This window comes from Pelobates fuscus, chromosome 5, assembly GCF_036172605.1.
Source record: "Pelobates fuscus isolate aPelFus1 chromosome 5, aPelFus1.pri, whole genome shotgun sequence".
Classification (NCBI taxonomy): domain Eukaryota; kingdom Metazoa; phylum Chordata; class Amphibia; order Anura; family Pelobatidae; genus Pelobates; species Pelobates fuscus.
The window spans coordinates 94,371,773-94,385,899 of NC_086321.1; the positions used below are offsets into that span (position 1 = coordinate 94,371,773).

The 14,127-nt window shown below is 43.1% G+C and overlaps 1 protein-coding gene across 2 annotated transcripts in view; it reads right to left on the reverse strand.

Moving 5' to 3' along the window:
• SREK1IP1 (SREK1 interacting protein 1) overlaps window positions 1-14,127 on the reverse strand; it is a 63,025-nt gene that overhangs the window by 23,996 nt on the left and 24,902 nt on the right. The window lies entirely within an intron of this gene.

The following is a 14,127-nucleotide window of genomic DNA, read 5'->3' on the forward strand; positions in this document are numbered from 1 at the left end:
CCTTGCGTGGTTTCCTGTTTCCCAGAAGTCTCCTTGTTCCTGTTTGATCCTGGTTCCTGACTCCGGCCTTGTTCCTGACTCCGCTGCTCTCCGTGCTCCTGAGCCTGGCTTGTCTGACTACCCGCTCTGGTGACTGACCCCTGCTTGATTCCTGGACTTTGCTTTTGTTTATTATTTGTTATTTATTAATAAAGGTGTGTTTGCATCTACTTCTGTCTCTGTCTGGTTCCTGGTCCCTGACAGTACGCAAGGGCCATGAATACAGATGGTACAGGCAAGACACCTATACCTAACCTGCTTACCCAGTGGGACCAGCAGAACCACCATTTGGACCAGTATGCCCATCTGGATCCAGTACCCGGCCAGCCTGCGATTGCGGCCGCCTCTGCCTCACTTCCTGTTCTAGCACCGGTTGTAACCTCCAAACCTGTAGCGGCTAGAGAAATGACTGGGTCTGTCCCGCTCCCTCAGCATTTTGGGGGCGACCCAGCACAGTGCAGAGAATTTATAAATCAGGTTAAAGGATACCTTGAAACCCTGCCCCAGGCATTTCCTACAGACAGTGACAAAGTTCACTTCATGATTTCTTTGCTGTCTGAAAAGGCCCTAGCTTGGGCAAAACCTCTCTGGGAGGCGGAGAAGCCTATTATTTACAATTACCCTGAATTTGTTGCATCCTTCAATAGGGTTTTTGATATTCCAGCTCGCTCCACCCCTACTGCCGAACTACTCATGTCTAATTCTCAGGGCACAAAAACTATTGTCGAGTATGCCAGTGAATTCCGTACCATGGCAGCAGAGGGTGGCTGGAACAACGAGACTCTTGTGGCTGCCTTTGCACAAGGTCTTTCCGATGTGTTTAAAAATGAGATTGCAGCCAGAGAATTACCTAAAGATCTCGAGGAACTGATATCATTTGTCACCCTCATTGACATCAGACTCCGAGAGAGATCCTCATCCAAGGAGCGCCTGCGGAGGCCTCTTGTAAATTTGACACCGAGCTTTTCTTGCCCACCCGAACCTCCCTCACCTCCCTTGCCTCCTGGTCCTGAGTCCTCTGTCTGTGTGGAGCCAAGGCGGTTAGGCTTCTCACGCCTCTCGGCCGAGGAGAGAGCCTTTAGGAGGAGGGAGGGCCTGTGCCTATACTGCGGACACCACGGTCACATGTTAAAGTTTTGCCCGATCCGTCCGGCAAAGGGTCCGTACCCAAGATACTGTCAGGGGCAGATCTTGGGTGGTCTTTCTGCAGACCCAGAGATATGTGTGCACAAACCCTTGGTGCCTGTTATCCTCTCCTGGTCTGATTCATCCATTGAAACCCGGGCGTTACTTGATTCTGGGGCCGCAGGCTTGTTTATAGATTGTGCATTTGCAGCAAAGCACTCTATACCCTTACAGTCTCGCAACTCCCCACTAGCCTTCGAAGCCATCGATGGCAGACCAATACAGCCAACCCACGTGACCCAAGAAACCGTGCCCATATCTCTGGCTGTAGGGGCTCTACATCATGAGACGACCCAATTCCAGGTCATTTCCTCTCCATATTACCAGGTTGTTTTGGGATACCCTTGGTTACAGAAGCATAACCCCACAATTGATTGGCGCAAAGCTGAGATATTATCATGGTCCCAGCAATGCACATTGTCCTGTCTCCAGAAACCGGTCAAAGTTTTGGGCGCATGTTCTGCCTCGTCCTTACCCGCTGAGTACCAAGAATTCCAAGATGTATTTGACAAGGGTCAAGCCAGCGTTCTGCCACCACACCGCCCGTATGACTGTGGTATCGAACTCCAACCGGGTACCAATCCTCCCCGGGGCCGGATTTACCCACTGTCTGTAGCAGAAAATCGAGCCATGGAGGAGTATGTTACCGATGCACTGTCTAAGGGTTTTATTCGGAAGTCATCTTCTCCTGACGGGGCCGGCTTTTTCTTTGTAAAGAAAAAAGATGGCGAGTTGAGACCCTGTATCGACTATAGGGGTCTCAATCGCATTACTATTAAGAATGCCTACCCCATTCCATTAATCACGGAATTATTTGACCGCCTCAAGGGAGCAACGGTCTTCACCAAACTTGATCTGAGAGGGGCATATAATCTCGTCCGGATAAAAGAGGACCACGAATGGAAAACCGCATTTAACACCAGGAGCGGCCATTACGAATACCTAGTAATGCCCTTTGGTCTTTGCAATGCTCCGGCGGTTTTCCAAGAATTTATAAATGACGTCCTGCGAGATATGCTGCAGCAATGTGTGGTGGTTTATCTTGATGATATTCTGATCCATTCCACATCTCTCGAGAACCATCACGCAGACGTTTCTCGTGTTCTACAGAGACTTAGAGAAAATAGTCTGTTCTGCAAATTGGAGAAATGTGAGTTTCACTGCAAACAGGTTACATTCTTGGGATATGTTATCTCAGATACTGGATTCTCTATGGATCCGGAGAAACTTTCGGCTGTACTAAAATGGCCTCGACCTACGGGTCTTCGCTCTATACAACGGTTTCTGGGCTTCGCCAATTATTATCGGAAGTTCATACGCAACTTTTCTTCCTTGGTTAAACCTCTCACGGACATGACCAGGAGAGATGCTGATCCACAGCATTGGTCACAGGAAGCCATTACTGCCTTTGAGTCTCTCAAAGTCGCCTTTGCTGCTGCTCCTATACTGGCACACCCTAACCCTGCCTTACCATTCATTCTTGAGGTCGATGCGTCTGAGACAGGAGTGGGCGCCCTCCTGTCTCAACGTCCTAACCCAGAGAGCTCCAGGCATCCGTGCGGGTATTTCTCGAGGAAATTGAACCCGGCGGAATGCAACTACCAGATTGGTGATAGAGAACTTCTAGCCATAATTTTAGCTCTCAAAGAATGGAGGCACCTTCTTGAGGGTACTTCAGTGCCAATCCTCATACTCACAGACCACAAGAATCTAACATATCTTTCTGAAGCTAAGCGACTTTCCCCCCGGCAGGCTAGATGGGCTCTCTTCCTATCAAGATTCAATTATGTGGTTTCTTACTTGCCCGGTACAAAAAACATCCAGGCTGATGCCTTGTCTCGACAGTTCTCCCCTCCATCTAGAGAGGAGATAACCCCTACTCCTGTGATTCCTCCGCACCATATACTGGCAACCATCTGTACTAACCTCACCTCACCCCTAGGCGAGGAGATTCTGGCTGCACAAAGTAATGCTCCTCCAGAGAAACCTAATGGCCGTTGTTTCGTACCTATTAACCTCCGTACGAAACTATTGAGTACATACCACGACTCCAAAGCAGCTGGACATCCAGGCAAAAACCAGTTAATCTGGTCCGTATCCCGGCAATTTTGGTGGCCTAGTCTCCGTTCGGATGTCACCGCTTTTGTAGCTGCCTGTCCTGTGTGCGCTCAAAACAAAACCCCACGACGCCCTCCAGTGGGTCTCCTGCAAACCATACCTAATGGTGAACGACCCTGGACCCACTTGTCCATGGATTTTATCGTAGATCTTCCGGTCTCTCGTGGCAATACAGTCGTTCTCATGGTTGTTGACCGATTCTCGAAGATGTCGCATTGCATTCCCTTGAAAAAACTACCAACTTCCCAAGAACTTGCAACAATTTTTGGTCGGGAGATCTTTCGTTTGCATGGGTTACCCAAAGTGATAGTCTCAGATAGGGGTAGCCAGTTCGTGTCCAGATTTTGGAGAGCTTTTTGTACGCAAATGGGAATTCAGCTTTCCTTCTCCTCGGCCTACCACCCGCAATCCAATGGTGCAGCGGAACGAGCTAACCAAACACTGGAACAGTTTCTGCGTTGCTACATTTCTGACCACCAGAACAACTGGTCTGATCTGCTACCCTGGGCGGAGTTTGCCCACAATAGTGCGATTAATGCCTCCTCCCGGCTATCCCCGTTCCTGGCAAACTATGGGTTTCAACCGTCCATGTTGCCTGATACGTTCTTGCCACAGGAGATACCGGCATTGGAGGGACATCTCAGGGAACTCCGTTCCACTTGGGTGCAGGTTCAGAGTTCTTTGCAACGCGCAATGCAGAACTACAAACTCCAGGCCGACCGCAGACGCCTTCCTGCACCTACCTATCAGGTCGGAGAGAGGGTCTGGCTGTCTTCCCGCAACCTACGCCTCCGTGTTCCCTCACAAAAACTGGCACCCCGATACGTTGGGCCATTTCGTATACTTCGAAGGGTTAACCCTGTAGCTTACGCACTTGACCTTCCTGCTAACATGCGCATCTCAAATGTTTTCCATGTTTCCCTCTTGAAACCGTTGGTTTGTAATCGCTACACCAACTCAGTGCCACGTCCACGTCCTGTTCTGATTGACAATCATGAGGAATATGAAATACGCAGCATCATTGACTCACGGGTCTTCAGAGGACAGATCCAATACTTGGTGCACTGGAAAGGATACGGTCCAGAGGAACGCTCCTGGGTTCCAGCCTCTGATGTCCATGCACCATCCCTACTTCGTTCCTATCACGCCCGCTTCCCCATGAAGCCCGGACCCACCAACAGAGATGGGGGGAATCGTTGAGGGGGAGGTACTGTCAGGGTTTCTTTGCTGTTTTAAACAGCAAACCTGTCTGTTTCAGTGATTGAGTTTGCAGCTGCAATTACTATGAGCTGCTTCTGCTTGTTGCCACGGTTACTCACCTGTGAGTAGTAATCAACCCTGCTGCTAATCAGTTCTGCCTATTTAAGCAGCTAAGCCCAGAACCTCCTTGCCCTTGCGTGGTTTCCTGTTTCCCAGAAGTCTCCTTGTTCCTGTGTTTCCTGTTTGATCCTGGTTCCTGACTCCGGCCTTGTTCCTGACTCCGCTGCTCTCCGTGCTCCTGAGCCTGGCTTGTCTGACTACCCGCTCTGGTGACTGACCCCTGCTTGATTCCTGGACTTTGCTTTTGTTTATTATTTGTTATTTATTAATAAAGGTGTGTTTGCATCTACTTCTGTCTCTGTCTGGTTCCTGGTCCCTGACAGTTTCTCTGCTTGTGAATTAAAGGAATTAAAAAAAAGAGAGAAAAAAAAGACAACCCTGGTTAAAAATCGATTTAGATTTGTAAGGTCTACAATAAACTATTGTATTTCTGACAAACTGCTTGATATACCACCAGGTGTTATCCTTTGATACACTTCTATATTATTTCATATATGACCATCAAATTAATGCAGAATTATTTTAAAAATAGATGGTCCCCTATATACCACGCAATCTAAATTATTGGAATCTGAAACCTCGACAGTTTACATGAAATGTTTCTTTGAATCGATTAACTTTTCACGTGCAGTAGGAGCTTCCATTATAACTGTGAACCGTATACAGCATTCTACGTAAAACATTTGATTATTGTCTTGTAGAACATACAAGATCCATCTCATTCACTCATACACTAAACAGCAATTTAAAAAGCTAATTGAATTTAATATTTAAAGAAGAACAAAACACCTGACTTAGGCAAAAAATAGTGGGGGTTTACTACATTGGATAAGCCAGACGCAATGTCGATGTGCCAATTTTGTTTTTCCCTGGTTTGGCTATTTCAACTAAAAATTTGATATTTACTTTGCATTATCACTTGAGTGAAAAACCAGCAACTCATATTGGTCATGACATGTGAAGTTCAGAACTGTCGCCTAGACTCACATTTGTAGGTACTGAACTTTGCCATTACAGGGAGTGCAGAATTATTAGGCAAATTAGTATTTTGACAACATCATCCTCTTTATGCATGTTGTCTTACTCCAAGCTGTATAGGCTCGAAAGCCTACTACCAATTAAGCATATTAGGTGATGTGCATCTCTGTAATGAGAAGGTGTGTGGTCTAATGACATCAACACCCTATATCAGGTGTGCATAATTATTAGGCAACTTCCTTTCCTTTGGCAAAATGGGTCAAAAGAAGGACTTGACAGGCTCAGAAAAGTCAAAAATAGTGAGATATCTTGCAGAGGGATGCAGCACTCTTAAAATTGCAAAGCTTCTGAAGCGTGATCATCGAACAATCAAGCGTTTCATTCAAAATAGTCAACAGGGTCGCAAGAAGCGTGTGGAGAAACCAAGGCGCAAAATAACTGCCCATGAACTGAGAAAAGTCAAGCGTGCAGCTGCCAAGATGCCACTTGCCACCAGTTTGGCCATATTTCAGAGATGCAACATCACTGGAGTGCCCAAAAGCACAAGGTGTGCAAAACTCAGAGACATGGCGAAGGTAAGAAAGGCTGAAAGACGACCACCACTGAACAAGACACACAAGCTGAAACGTCAAGACTGGGCCAAGAAATATCTCAAGACTGATTTTTCTAAGGTTTTATGGACTGATGAAATGAGAGTGAGTCTTGATGGGCCAGATGGATGGGCCCGTGGCTGGATTGGCAAAGGGCAGAGAGCTCCAGTCCGACTCAGACGCCAGCAAGGTGGAGGTGGAGTACTGGTTTGGGCTGGTATCATCAAAGATGAGCTTGTGGGGCCTTTTCGGGTTGAGGATGGAGTCAAGCTCAACTCCCAGTCCTACTGCCAGTTTCTGGAAGACACCTTCTTCAAGCAGTGGTACAGGAAGAAGTCTGCATCCTTCAAGAAAAACATGATTTTCATGCAGGACAATGCTCCATCACACGCGTCCAAGTACACCACAGCGTGGCTGGCAAGAAAGGGTATAAAAGAAGAAAATCTAATGACATGGCCTCCTTGTTCACCTGATCTGAACCCCATTGAGAACCTGTGGTCCATCATCAAATGTGAGATTTACAAGGAGGGAAAACAGTACACCTCGCTGAACAGTGTCTGGGAGGCTGTGGTTGCTGCTGTACGCAATGTTGATGGTGAACAGATCAAAACACTGACAGAATCCATGGATGGCAGGCTTTTGAGTGTCCTTGCAAAGAAAGGTGGCTATATTGGTCACTGATTTGTTTTTGTTTTGTTTTTGAATGTCAGAAATGTATATTTGTGAATGTTGAGATGTTATATTGGTTTCACTGGTAAAAATAAATAATTGAAATGGGTATATATTTGTTTTTTGTTAAGTTGCCTAATAATTATGCACAGTAATAGTCACCTGCACACACAGATATCCCCCTAAAATAGCTATAACTAAAAACAAACTAAAAACTACTTCCAAAAATATTCAGCTTTGATATTAATGAGTTTTTTGGGTTCATTGAGAACATGGTTGTTGTTCAATAATAAAATTAATCCTCAAAAATACAACTTGCCTAATAATTCTGCACTCCCTGTATAAACTCCGCAAAAACATGAAATTTCTGTCAAATTCTCATCTTGTAGGGGATTTCATTCTGAATATCCTTATAGTACATTACTATTTTTGCTCATGCAGTAATTGTTTGAAATCTAATGACTGAGAGTTTGTCTGAATATTCTTTCAAAGACAACATTTTGTTTTCTGTCTCTAAATTAATATTTTCTACATCTTGCGGAGGGTAAAGAAATAGTTCATAATAATGACAAAGGTACGCAAAAACATCATTGGAAAATACGAAGAGGGGAAGTGGTATATATATAAAAAAAAAAATTACTGAAAGGAAATGTATTTAAGCAAGAATGCATTTATTTATATGAAACAATAGAGCACATTTCTAAATGATCCATTTTAGATTTTACTTGCTCTAAACAGTACTGTTGACCTTCAGATGTCTCCAGTATTTTAGAGAACAAGCTGTACCAGCTTGTATTGTATGATACATGAAAAGCTTTATGAGAGAATTCAACCATTTATCTAAGAGACATCTATACAAGAGCAGTCAATCCTATTATTGACAAAGTACAAAGCGCATATTGGACAAGCCGTGCCCGACGGAAACTGGCACAAAATTCTAATTTGTTTGTTATTAAAAATATTTTTATGAGCTTCCAAAGAAAAAACATAAAAACTTTTAAACTGTAGTTCTACAGTACATGATGCTTGTAGTAACTACTGTATGTAAAAGTATTATTTTTTTAATAGTTTATGCTGAACCCCGTAAGTGCAAGGACATTTCCAAAGCCAAATCATAAGTTTTGCACATAAACACCTAGATTGGTACTTTCTGCATGAGTTACTTTCACAGATTATAGAATATATTTTATACACTAACACAAGCACACGCAGGCACGCACACACACACATACACACTCTCTCTCTCACTCACTCACGCTTACAGGTAGCCAGTCTCTCACACACAGCCTGTCTCTCTCTTTGTAATTTACTTGTGATTTTTAGATGACCATCTGTGAATTGGAGGGGATGCGTCTACTTTGAAATGGCAGATGCTGGCCTTTCAAACAAAGACATTCTTGTCTGTATAGTGGTGTGGGGGAAACAATATTGGCCTGGGGAGATGGAGACCTACAACATAAGCAACTGCGTGTGACACTTCCTCATGCATGTGATGTCACATTGTGCCAGGGGGCTTCCTTAGCATAATAGGAATGGATAGTCTCATTCCTTCTCAAAATATTTTAAACGCCCGAAGTTGCGGAAAACACTGCCTCGTACTTTCCTTTGAATGCAAAGGTCCACTTTATGGCTTTTAGCACTCTCGCCAGTAATTTGTGACTTTCTATCTTCAAGCCCCTATTGTCCAAGTACCAAATCCCACATGTCCATCCCATTTCCTGTTGCTCAGTCTGGCCTTCACATGTTATTGAATGAAGAAAGTAGAACTGTTGATCTACAACTTTAAAGGAACACTATAGGGTCAGGAACACAAACATGTATTCCTGAGCCTATAGTGTCAAAACCACCATCTAGCCCCCCCCCCCCCCCCCCACACACCTCCACAACCCCCTCTTGCCTCCCTAAATCCAGTAAAATCTTACATGTATTCAAGTATGCAGCTGCTGCCTCTGCCCCTGATCTGCCTGCTTGACTGACATAATCAGAAGTGATTCTGTGAACCAATCACAATGCTTTCCCACAGGATTGGCTGAGACTGTCAAGGAGGCAGATCAGGAGGAGAACCAGCACAAGTCAAAAACAGCCATGGCCCTTCAACATTTCCTCATGATTCAATGTATCTCTATGAGGAAAGTTCAGTGTCTCCATGAAGAGGGAGGAGACACTGAATGGCAGTGCTGCACCCAGGAAGCACCTCCAGTAGCCATCTGAGGAGTGGCCAGTGGAGTTATTATTAGGCTGTAATGTAAATACTGCATTTTCTCTGAAAAGACAGTTTTTATTGCAAAAAGCCTGAAGGGAATGATTCTACTCACCAGAAAAAAAATACAATAAGCTGTAGTTGTTCTGGTGATTATAGTGTCCCTTTAACCCCTTAAGGAAGGTGGGCGCAATCCTGGGGTCTGATTGGGAGCTCAGGTAGACCCCCTCCGTCCGATCTAAACCCCCCCCCCCCCCGGCCATGTGATCGCAGGGTCCTCGTGATCACATGGCCGGAATAGCTGGCTTATGCAGTGCCTGCAGGGGGACTGACTGAGCTCTCAGACTGTCCCTCTCATGTCTGTAAAAAAGTTAGTAAAAGTTATTAAACAGTTTTTTTTAGTTAAATAAAAAGTACTTAGATCATATATATATATATATATATATATATATATATGATCTAAGTACTTTTATATAAACACATTAATACAAGTGTATTTTAATATTAATATATATATTAATATTAAAATACACTTAGAATGACGTTTTATATATATATATATATATATATATATATATATAAATAATCAATAAATTAAAAAAAAAAGTGAAAAAATAATTATATACCAGTTGTAATTGGTTCTAACTGTATTTTGATATCAATATACATATATATTAAACCGCCATGCTGAACAGTCGCACAAAAGAGCAGCTCCTGCAATCTCTTATATTACCAGCCCAAAAACACAGATTAAATACAAACCTGACGACTGGCAGCTGTGGCCCAGTGTAACAAGACACCCTGGTACCGAGCTGAGGCTTGCCAAGGTGTTTTAGTCCCTTGGAAGGGAGCTCCTTGTCACCTAAGATGAGGATTACCCGAACGGTGAGTGGGGTGGACGGCTGCTGCCCTGCTATCCTGCCTACCAGTTCCTTGTCAGAAGCTAAGGCTAAGTGGAGCTGGCCCTGTCTCCTAGACCGGTGGGGGTGATCCCGGTCCCCACCCTGTGACCCCTATGATTGTGATGACACCAGAACCTCGGGATGCAGCAGTGTTGACCCACGGCTCGGAGGCCACATTCAAAGTGGCGGAGACAACTTGCCAAAGGGAAGACCTCATCAACAGCTTTAACACTGGCAGATTGCCGGCGCGGACAAGAAATCTGTGGATGTCTGCTCAGAGGACTCCTTGCAAACACTCAGGCTGACACCAACTATACACGCTCCACCTAAAAATAGGGGATTCAGTCCCAAGACGATTAAGATCGCGTCAGAGAACCCGGAGACGAATCAAGCCGACCCGCGCAGCACAGAAAAGGTTAACAGCCGGCACTGTTTATAAAACCTACCTGAAAACTTGGCTCCCAGTATGAGACACCGTTTCAGCACCCCAGTTTGCCTGCAGTACCTTCCGGATACGCGCGAAGGGACCACAACACATTGGTTGGCTGTAAGCAGCGGGGAGGCTGACCCTGATGATCAACAAGACCACTGGGAGCTGTAACCTGATCGCGGTGGGCATCGGCTGAACCTACCTAGCATACCATCACTGTCTTATATCTCACTCAGCAGCTTACATGCTTCTGTTCCTATCTGTTCCTTTAATAAAGCAGGTTTAATGTCACGGGGTCACTGACTGTCAGCTTGATGGCACAGGGGTCCCACGGGGTGGTAAACTCTAAAGATATATTCCCACCTGTTTGATGCAGTTACTTATCTTAGTTCTTGATTTCTCCCAATTTTTGCATTATTATTTTGGTTTTCCACCTAATAGCCTCTACCCAGACAGGAAGAGAAGCATGTTTCCTATGTAACATTTCCAAGTCTAGGGAATTCACTTAGCAGAACTCAATGTATAGTCTTCCAACTACTGTTCGCCTAGATGTGTTGAAATAACTTGTTGTCTCTCATACCTTAAACAAAAAAGGGTGCAGAGTAACGATGCCAAGCACAAGCAGCAGTGTATTTTGTGTACCTCTGTGAATGTTTCTCTCTGTGTTTGCTTACGTACGCAGTTGTAGCAATGTCAGCGCTTATTGTATTCACATACATTACAAAAGTAAAGAATTTAAAAAAAAACAAAAAACACTTCGCCATAGTGTATGTTTGATAATTTTCTTTGTGGCTTTATGCAAGTTCGGAGTGTATCAAAGTAACAAATCAAATAAACAATTAAGCTTATGTTAAAATCTGACCATTAAAAAAAACAAAACAAAACAACAAACAAACAGTAAAACATATCACAATGATATCATTATCAGTAAAAATGCAGTTTTCTTTCATTTTCACACACAAATGGTACTTTCACTGACGATATAATTGTTGTGATAGTTTTACTATTTGGAAACACTAATATTTGTGCTTGGCGAAGTTTCCCGAGTAGAACAGTACCGCCTATGAACAGGTTTTATGGTGTTTTCAAAAGTTACTGAGTCAAATATAAGGCTTCAATTTCCTTTTTTTTTTCACATTGAAATTTGCCCAATTTGTTATGTTGCCTTTGAGACCTTATGGTAGCCAAGGAACGAGAATTACCCCCATGATGGCATACCATTTGCAAAAGTAGACAACCCAAGGTATTCAATATGGGTTATGTCCAGTCTTTTCTAGTAGCCACTTGGTCACAAACTTAGTCATAATTAGCGTTCAATTTAGTTTTTTTTACATTTTTCACACACAAACAAATATGAACGCTAAGTTTGGCCAGTGTTTGTGACTAAGTGGCTACTAGAAAAGACTGGACATAACCCATATTGAATACCCTGGATTGTCTACTTTTGCAAATGGTGTGCCATAATGGGGGTAATTTTTATTCCTGGGCTACCATACGGTATCAAAGGCAACATAACCAATCTGGCAATTTCAATGTGTATAAACTGAAAAATGTAATGTGCTATATTTGACCCTGTAACTTTCCAAAACAGCATAAAACCTGTACATTGGGGGTACTTTATTGCAGTAACAGCTAACAGTATTGTGAAATTCACAGTTCAAATGCCATGCAGAACTAAAAAAATTTAATTTCTTAAGTTCTCATTTATATATATATTTTTTATATTTTATTCATATTAAATGATGTTTAATATACAAATATTTAATGTGACATGTACGCCCTGTTTCTCTTGAACAAAATGATATGTGTGGGTGCACATAATATGAAAGAGGTGAATTATGCCAGAAAAGACATATAGCGCAAATTCAAGGTTTTATTTACGTTTTGTTTTGATCACAACTTGTACAATTGGCTCAGTCCTTAAGGGGTTAAAGGAACACTATAGTCAACAAAACAACTTTAGCTTAATGAAGCAGTTTTGGTGTATAGAGCATTCACCTGCAGTGTCACTGCTCAATTCTCTGCCATTTAGGAGTTAAATCACTTTTGTTTTTGTTTATGCAGCCCTAGTCACACCTCTTCTGGTTGTGACTGACACAGCCTGCACGAAAACAAAAAGTGTTTCATTTTCAGACATACCGTATATACTCGAGTATAAGTCGAGTTTTTCAGCACATTTTTTGTGCTGAAAAACCCCAACTCGACTTATACTCGAGTCAATGTCGGTATTATGGCAATTTACATTGCCATAATGCAGACAGGGGGCTGTGTAGGAGAGGGGCTGGCAGGAAGCTCTTACTTACTTCTCCTGCAGCTCCTGTCAGCTCCCTCCTCCTCCGCGCCGGTCCGGTCAGCTCCCAGTTTAAGTCTCACGAGAGCCGCGGGGTCAGAGCGCGGCCGCGAGACTTACACTGTGACTTGCAGAGGGAGCTGAAGGGACCGGTGCGGAGGAGAAGGGAGCTGACAGGAGAGGTAAGTCAACGCTCTCTGCCAGCCCCCCTCCACTGAACTGCCAATGCCACTGGACCACCAGGGAGTGAGAGCCCCCCTCCCTGCCATGTATCAAGCAGGGAGGGGGGACGAAAAAATAAATAAAAATTTAATAAAATATTAATAAAAAATAAAAAAAATAAAAAAATTACTAATAAAAAATAAATAAATAATATTATTAAAATAATAATTTAAAAAAAAATAATAATACAAATGCCCACCCCCCACCAAGGCTCTCCATCACACTCTGCATCACACACACACACACTGCATTCATTATATACACACACTGTAAATACATATTTAATTAATATTTTTTTTAGGATCTAATTTTATTTAGAAATTTACCAGTAGCTGCTGCATTTCCCACCCTAGTCTTATACTCGAGTCAATAAGTTTTCCCAGTTTTTTGGGGTAAAATTAGGAGCCTCGGCTTATATTCGGGTCGGCTTATACTCGAGTATATACAGTAACTTACTTTAAAAGTTTTTATTTTCTGTTCTGCAAATTTAACTTTATTTACATACAAGAGGCTACTACAGGGCCTAGCAAGCTATTAAAGCAGGAGATAACAATTTTAAATAATCAGAATATGCAATAAAGAACGTGTAAACATTAGATGACTCTTTACAGGAAGTGTTTAGGAAGGCGGTGTAAGTCACATGTAGGGAGGTGTGTGTAGAGCAGCATAAACAAAGTGATTTAACTCCTAAATGGCAGGGAATTGAGCAGTGACACTGCTTAATTAAGCTGATGTTGTGACTATAGTGCCACTTTGGCATAGCCATCATCCTACAGTATGCTTTAAAGACTTGTGTGAAGGCACAAACCGAGATCGCTTGCTCTCCCTTTATCTTATACATACGCTGTAATGCCGGATTTCATTAAAGGGACACTATAGTCACCTGAACAACTTTAGCTTAATGAAGCAGTTTTGGTGTATAGAACATGCCCCAGCAGCCTCACTGCTCAATCCTCTGCCATTTAGGAGGTAAATCCCTTTGTTTATGAACCCTAGTCACACCTCCCTGCATGTGACTTGCACAGCATTCCATAAACACTTCCTGTAAAGAGAGCCCTATTTAGGCTTTCTTTATTGCAAGTTATGTTTAATTAAGATTGTCTTATCCCCTGCTATGTTAATAGCTTGCTAGACCCTGCAATAGCCTCCTGTATGTGATTAAAGTTCAATTTAGAGATTGAGAT